This window comes from Nicotiana attenuata, unplaced genomic scaffold (genome assembly GCF_001879085.1).
Source record: "Nicotiana attenuata strain UT unplaced genomic scaffold, NIATTr2, whole genome shotgun sequence".
Classification (NCBI taxonomy): domain Eukaryota; kingdom Viridiplantae; phylum Streptophyta; class Magnoliopsida; order Solanales; family Solanaceae; genus Nicotiana; species Nicotiana attenuata.
The window spans coordinates 50864-58714 of record NW_017671954.1 but is presented as its reverse complement, the minus strand read 5'-3'; the positions used below and the strand labels follow the sequence as shown (position 1 = coordinate 58714).

At 30.6% G+C, this 7851-nt stretch overlaps 1 pseudogene; it reads left to right on the top strand.

The window, feature by feature from the left end:
- The first annotated feature begins 1399 nt into the window (after positions 1-1399).
- Positions 1400-5351, top strand: LOC109211036 (annotated as a pseudogene).
- Positions 5352-7851: the final 2500 nt, after the last annotated feature.

Sequence of the window (7851 nt, the reverse complement as noted above, 5' to 3'; positions counted from 1 at the left end):
CCCGCAAGTCATAAAATAGTAAAAGCACATATGAGGTGTCTTATTTAGGGTAATGGAGATCTAGAAAGCAAAATGACCGGTCGGGTCGTTACAACAAATAATATTTCGCTAAGTGCATTCGTGCTTTTAATATATTATCCATATTATTATAAAAGCATGAATACAATGTCGGTTTATAAAAATAACCTTATAATATTAAGCATAATAACTTATAATAAAAGGACATAATCGGAATTCTAGATATTAGCCTTATAATCCTATTAGTTTTAGGACAATACACATTAGGAAATCCTACATGATTACCTTTAGGAATCCTATTAGTATAATTACTTTCGGGCGGTCTAATTCATATAAAATTGAACAAGTAAATATCTGTAGTCATGTAATCATATTACTTTTAGGATATACTTCTTAAAAATTTCTTACTAATTTAATTCGAAAACGTATTGTAATGTCCTATTACTAATTTAATTTGAGAATGTATTATATTGTCCAAATCTATTTAGAAAAAGGAGAGTCTATTTTATTATAAAAGCATACATACAATATTAATATACCAAAATAGCCCTAAAATATTAACCGGAAGAACTCATAGGGAAAGGACATAACTGCAATAACCTGTTTTTTGGACTACAATACCTTTTTTTACTAATTTTTAACATTTAAAATTTTAAAATTAATAAATTTTGTCTATTAGATTCTTATTAAAAATATGTAGGAAAAATCAATTTCATAAGAATCCTCTGTTTGGCAATACATTACCACTCCATAATATTCAATACCAAAAAATAATATTAAATAGACTGCATAAAGAGTTAAAATTGAGAAAAAATGCCCCACGATAATATATTTTTATATTATACTTGAACTATTTTCATACAAGTAAAATTCTTATTTAAGCTAAAAAAAATCTTAGGATGCATAAATTTATTCCATAAAAGAGCATTAAAACACGAAGTAAAAAAGTTAGTATATTATTAAGAATCAAAGTGTTATGCAAGTGACTGAGGAAGCACAATCAAATCTAAATCCTAATCAAGAACAAGCTTTCAAGAATATAATATAAAGAGCCGACTCTGGTATAACGGAGTTATTATTTGTAGATGCCTCCGACGAAATCGAAATAATATTTCTATGTCATGCATTACTTGCAAATATCATATCAAGAGGCATGATACTGTTAGCAATAATAACAAGTGATGTACCAACAATGATTTTATTGTGAGGCTACCAACTTTAGATTTGATATACCTCTTCAAACAGCTTAAATAAATATCACAAATATATCAAAGCAGAGCAATGGTGCTAAATTTACAAGAAAAGTAAAATTAATAATATGGGATGAAGCACTTAAGGCAAAGTATTAAACGATCGAAATAATTATCCGGAGTTCTTATTAATGAACCGTTTGGTGAAAAAAATTAATGGTTTGGGAGGTGATTTCAGTTATGTACTACCAGTAGTTCCAAAATTGACAAAAGCAGAGACTGCAGAAGCTAGCTTGCCAAAGTTATAATTCTGCTTCAAATGAAAAAAGGTTCTACTGACAAGAAATATAAAGTAAGAACAGATCAAGTATTTAGTGTCTTCTTTCTTCGTGTCGGAGACGAAAAAGAGCATCCAATAAATGATGATTTGATTTTTCCCGAACACTTAGTTATCAACCCTAGAGGTAATAGTAGTGCATTTAATAAGAGAAATATTTTTATCATTAGATTAAAATATAATTTGTGCAAAAATGAATATGTTGATCAACTAAATAAAAGATTGATTGCAATATTTTATAGTAAAAATAAAATATTTTTCAGTTTTTGACTCAACAGAAAATGATACCAATAATTACTATCAAGAAGAATACTTAAATACTTTAATACCAAATAGCCTTCTACCATATATATTTGTTGTCAAGTTTATTATTTCTTACGTATGTTAGTGTCACCGTATATATACTAGACTAAGTTAAAATTGATCTTCCATTTTATATAGGTTAATTTTGAAAAAAAATATGTCCGTCATGCTATTGAAAAACTTTGATACACCGAATAGCTTCTGTAATAGCACACAAATGGTATATAGAAGTTTTGACAATAACGTCATATTTGCAAAAATTATGATACTGGTCAATGTGCTTCTAAATATATTCTTATCCCTGAATTCAACTTTCGTCTTCCTAAACTAAGTAATATCCTTTTAAATTTGTGTGAAATAATTTTTAGTATGTTTATGTTTTGCAGATATAACAAATAAAGCACAAGGACAAACATCCTAAGTATTGAACTATTTTTACCGCAATATGTTTTCTAGTATGAACAACTGTATATTGCACTTTCAAGAGGGATATCGAGTTCGACAACGAGAGTTTTGGTTAAGGTAGAGCAATCAAAGCATTGGAGGAAACAAACACAAAAAAATATTGTCCACAAAGAAGTGTTCGTTAAGATATCATCTCATGAAATACTTTTAAACTATAATACATAATTATCTAACTAACATGACAAAATTTATCATTTGTGTAAGTTTTGATGATGTCCTTTTATTTTAAATTCTTGTATTATGCTAATGTAATAATTTTTTCGGCATTTAAATGATTGTTGTATTATTATACATGAAATTTCTCACATTAATTAATTTTTTTGTTCCTCCATATAAATAAATGTTTAAATCATCACATGTCATTATTAACGTGCAACACACGTTTATAGATACTAGTAGATACAGAGGCGGATCCAGGATTTGAAGCTTATGGGTTCCTACTGTAATTTTAGATTAATATGCAATAATAAGTGGGTTCACAATTAGATATCTATAAATATTTAGTGAATTTCTTAATATAAATACAGGGTCTATGCAAAAGTTACAGGGTTCCTGGGAACCCGTATTATGTACTCTAGGTCCGCCCCTGAGTAGATAGATATAGATATAGATATAGATATAAATATAGATATAGATAGATAGATTATAAAGTTTTAATTTAAGTATATTAATTAATCAATATCAAGATAAATTGGGATGTCTTGATCGTCAAGCTTTAAAGTCGTATTTCTCTTGCGAAGAAGAGCGTATAGAAGTAAAGGGGGTAATTTGGTACAATTAAAAGTAGATTTATTGGTTGAATCGGAATCTAAGGAAAAAAGCAAATAGATAAATATTGTTTTTTTGGTAATATTTGTTTTTTACCTTACAAATATGGCTCTTTCTTCTTCTTTTTTTTTTTTTTGGTTGGAGGCTCTTTCTTCATTCTTTCTCTCCTTAATTCTTTCTCCATTTTCTCACATACAGACATATTTCGAGAGAGAGAGTCTTGCTTTTCTCTTATTTATATTACGCGATTAGGAGTTCCATATATTTTTGGTCAATTGAACAATTGCAAATAGAATTACTATAACTATTAAGATCAAATCTGAGAGAATGAAAAAAAGATCTGAAGAAAAAAATGGGTTCAATCAGCAGAACTGAATTTGGATTGTAGACCCAAAACTTACATTCCCCAAACAATCACTGAATTTCTTCGAGAAGTTTCGATGATAGGTAATAGCGTGTACGAGAAAACGTTGAAGATTGAAGATTACGTGAAAAGACTTGAAGATGAAATGAAAAAAATTGATGCTTTCAAACGCGAGCTTCCCCTTTGTTTGCTTCTTGTTAATGATGGTAATTTTTCTCCTTTTGTGTTATTTAAACATTCTGAGCTTGGTGGGTGTTAACTTTTCTGCTGATGGGTGTTGTTGCAGCGATTACGGCTTTGAGAGAAGAATCTACACAGTCTAAGAAACCAATTGTCGAACCTGTATTTGAAGAATCCATACCATTGAAGAAGAGTTCCCTTAAAGATGATAAAGTTGAAATGAACAAAGATAATGATAGTAGAGAAAAAATGAATTGGATGAGCTCTGTGCAGCTCTGGAACAGTGATCCTCAAAACCCAAACACTGATATTCATAACAGTAAACAAAGTTCTAAATCCGAGCCAAAGAAGGTAAAAACACGACAAGATTTGTTTTTAACATAAATCACATTTTCTCCTATTAATTGTTACTGTTTAATGTTCTTTCTTTTCTTAATTAATAGATATCCCCGCAAGGAGGAGATAACTCAGTGTCATATGATCCATTTCAATCTTGTAAATCCAGGAATATGGGAAAAGGCATTTTCCCCTTTCAAGGGGTGTTCTGTATTTCCCGTGAAAGTGGATCGGAAAGAAGATAAAGATGATCTACCAGTATTGACACTTCCTACTCCTGGAATAAAAAATCTAGAGGATACAATGATCAATGGTTTGTCTTCAAAACCCAGTGATAACAGTGTCACTTCATCTATTATAGTAAGTTATCGGTCAAATATACATATAGCATCACAGCTTCAGCAGCAGCAGAATGCTAGAAAGCAAAGGAGATGCTGGTCACCTGAGTTACATAGGCGATTTATTGACGCACTCAAGCAACTTGGGGGTTCACAAGGTTTGTGTCTCGGCCTTTTGTTCAAGTGCATGATAAATTCAATTGAGCTTGAAAAATATTTATGAACGAATGCAACAATGTTAGGCCTATACTAGGATTAAGGCTTTTGCAAGTTTGACGAATTCTATTTTGAATTTCAACTCTAGCTCATATTGGAAAATTGTCTTCTGTGTCCTCTGCAGCTGCAACTCCTAAGCAGATTAGAGAGCTTATGCAAGTGGATGGCTTAACCAATGATGAAGTGAAGAGTCATTTGCAAGTGAGTTTTGAGCTAATACCTATTTCATATATTTTTGTTCTGTGTGATTTTAGACATGAATCTTAGCCAACTTTTCACTTGATCGCAGAAGTATCGGCTTCATATACGAAAACTTTCCGATACACAAACCCCATCAACGAGTGAATCTGTTGTATTGGGGAACATATGGTTGCCTCAAGACCAATATGGTGAATCCTCAAAGCAGAGCAGTTCTCAATCAGGTTCTCCTCACTGTCCCCTTCAGTTAGGGGGTAGCTCTCGAGGTACTTCCATGACTGTGGGGGATAGCATGGAAGAGGAAGATGATGAAAGATCTGAGAGTCACAGCTGGAAAGTTCAAATGTCTAGGAAAATCGATGTATAGATGTCCACCATGAATTTTGAAGATAAAAGTATACATGGGGATGAATTAATCACCTATAAATTGAGATACTATACTTATAAATGAATCTTGGAAAGTATGCCAAATTTTGCAGGATTAGATTTCCTTTCTTTGTGTTATGCTGAGTTCTTGTGATTTTCTGTGTCGGTATAAGGAACTTTAAGTTAAGTCCAACCATTTAGAAATTGAAGATGGCACCACTCTGGAAGCAAACTATGAGTATTACTTGGTATAAATTTCTGTTGAGATTTCTTATGCTGTTTCTTGCAACAGGGTTCTTCATTAACTTGAGTTTCTTCATGATTTCTAGTTTTGGTATTTGGTTGACTTATTATTCTCTAACGACTTCTTCTAACCAAGACGAGAATGATGTTTCTTTAATCTGAAGAAACATGTGAAGAACTTTTTCATGGAAGAGAGTGGATACCTTCTAAGATTAGACAGGTCTATGAAATAGCTTTTGTTTCCGACAAGGAAAGTCTCCGTCCACCTTCAAATGCTTGAAATGTAAATTCTCGTTGTTGCACACAATGGTGGTGTGGCCTAATAGTTAATGAAATAGATGAAAATCCTTTTTTGATCAAGGTTCCAATCCTAAGATAGAGAACAACACAAAATAACTATTACTATGTCTCAATTCCAAATTAAGTGGGGTCGACTATGTAAATCATCATATCATATTCTATACCTTTTGAGATAACTTCTTTTCGTGTGATTTAGGTTTACCTCTTCCTTTTTAGCACCTTCAATCATCACATTTTCACATCTAAGAACCCTGCAGCTGGAAGCCTATGTGATGCATAATCAAACCATCTCAAGTGGCACTCTCTTATTTATCTTATATGTCCGCTACTTTCACCTTTTGACATATGTAATCATTTTTTATGTTACCGTATCTTTGAAGATTACACATCCATCTTAATATTCGCATCTCTATCACATTTATCTTGTAGTTATGTTGGGTTCGAGAGGCCCAACATTCACCCTCAACAAAATTATTGGCCTTACAATCGTTGTATATAACTTTCTTTTTACCTGGTTGGTATTTTCCTATCACATAACACTCCTATAATACTCCTATATTTCAATCATCCTACTTTAGTCTTATGCGTAAAATTTTCATATATTATTTTGTTCTCCTGAAATATTGAACCGAGATATCTAAATCGTTTATATTTAAGTACCTGAGTTCGGAACTCAATTGTGGTTCTTTTGGACTCAAAATACATAAATAGGTGATAAAAAAAAAGGTGACATTTTTATGTATAGTGCCACAATACTTGGCGCTATACATTAACGTTAACTGTGCCGTTAATGTATAGCGCCAAGTATTGTGGCACTATACTGAAAAAGCTGACACGCCCAGGTATAGCGCCAAAATACCTGGCGCTATACATAAAGTTTTATATATAGCGCCTGGTATTTTGGCGTTATACTCCTTTTTCAGGTACAGTCATAAAGTGTCCATATAAGGAAATTAATCAGTTCGAAAATATTCGAGATTCGGTATTAATTCCTGAACAGTTACGAATTCAAAGTTTTACGCTAAACATCATAAGAAGCTCTTACTCCTTTATTGTTTACATATTATTCTCATTTTAAATTATTTGCTTTCAATTCACAGAGATCTATTTATATGAAGTTTGAAATATACTTGCGGCCTAATTTTATAGATTTAATTATTTTAGTCTACTAATCAAATTTTAGATTAAACAGTATATTCATCATTTCTGTAAAAGAGAGAATAACAAATATATTGCTTTAAATTAATTTCCAACCAAAATTTGATTTGATCTGGCTAGGATTGCTATAATGATTTTTTTAGGTGGTTATAATTCTTTCTTTCATGTTCTATTCACCGTGCTTAAAAATTAACGATAGGGACGGATTCATGATTTAAGCTTTTCGGACGAAATCTTTAATATTTACAATATTAACCTTTTAAAAAATTATAAGTTCATCTCTATTTTTCTACATTTTAATAAGGTTTTACACGTAAATTTATGCTTTTCATCGAAAATATTGAGTTAAGATAGATTCGACACCAAAACATTGAATCAACCATATGATGTCTATAAATGAAAAAAGTCTACAACTCAGATGTTCTTACAAATTAATTAATGTATGATATATGTCTTCTTATTTTTTATTACTTAATCAAGATTACTTAATAGTATATATTTTACCTCAATTTTCATTTGATTTAATATAAATATTGAATACAAATAATATTTGTTTTTTCGCTCAATTAAGGGCATCTGTCTCCCAAGGTGAAACCAGGCACAAGTGTAGCGCCATATGCTGCAAAAATTAAATGCAAAAGGGGTACTTCAATAGTAATATAAATGTTCTGGCACATTTAATACCATTTTTAAAAAATAATTATGGCCACACAAATATTATGGCTTATTAAGGACCACAAATCTTTAAAATCTTCATTTCTTTCTTAAATTTCATACTCAGTCAAATAAGTTATAACATAAATTGGAATGAAAGGAGTATCTATTTTTTAAGTATAATTTAATATTAATAATTTTATTTTAATATATTTAGTTACAAATATAATTACCAATCCGGTACATGAAAATATTATTCAAATTAATATGTGTATATAATTTTGTAACATTAAAAGATGTATCGCATTGTACATGAAATATTATTCAAATTAATATTTGTATATAATTTTGTAATCTAAAATGTTTGTCTCATTTACGTCATATTACATGAGTGCTTATTGTTATTTTTTTCCTTTT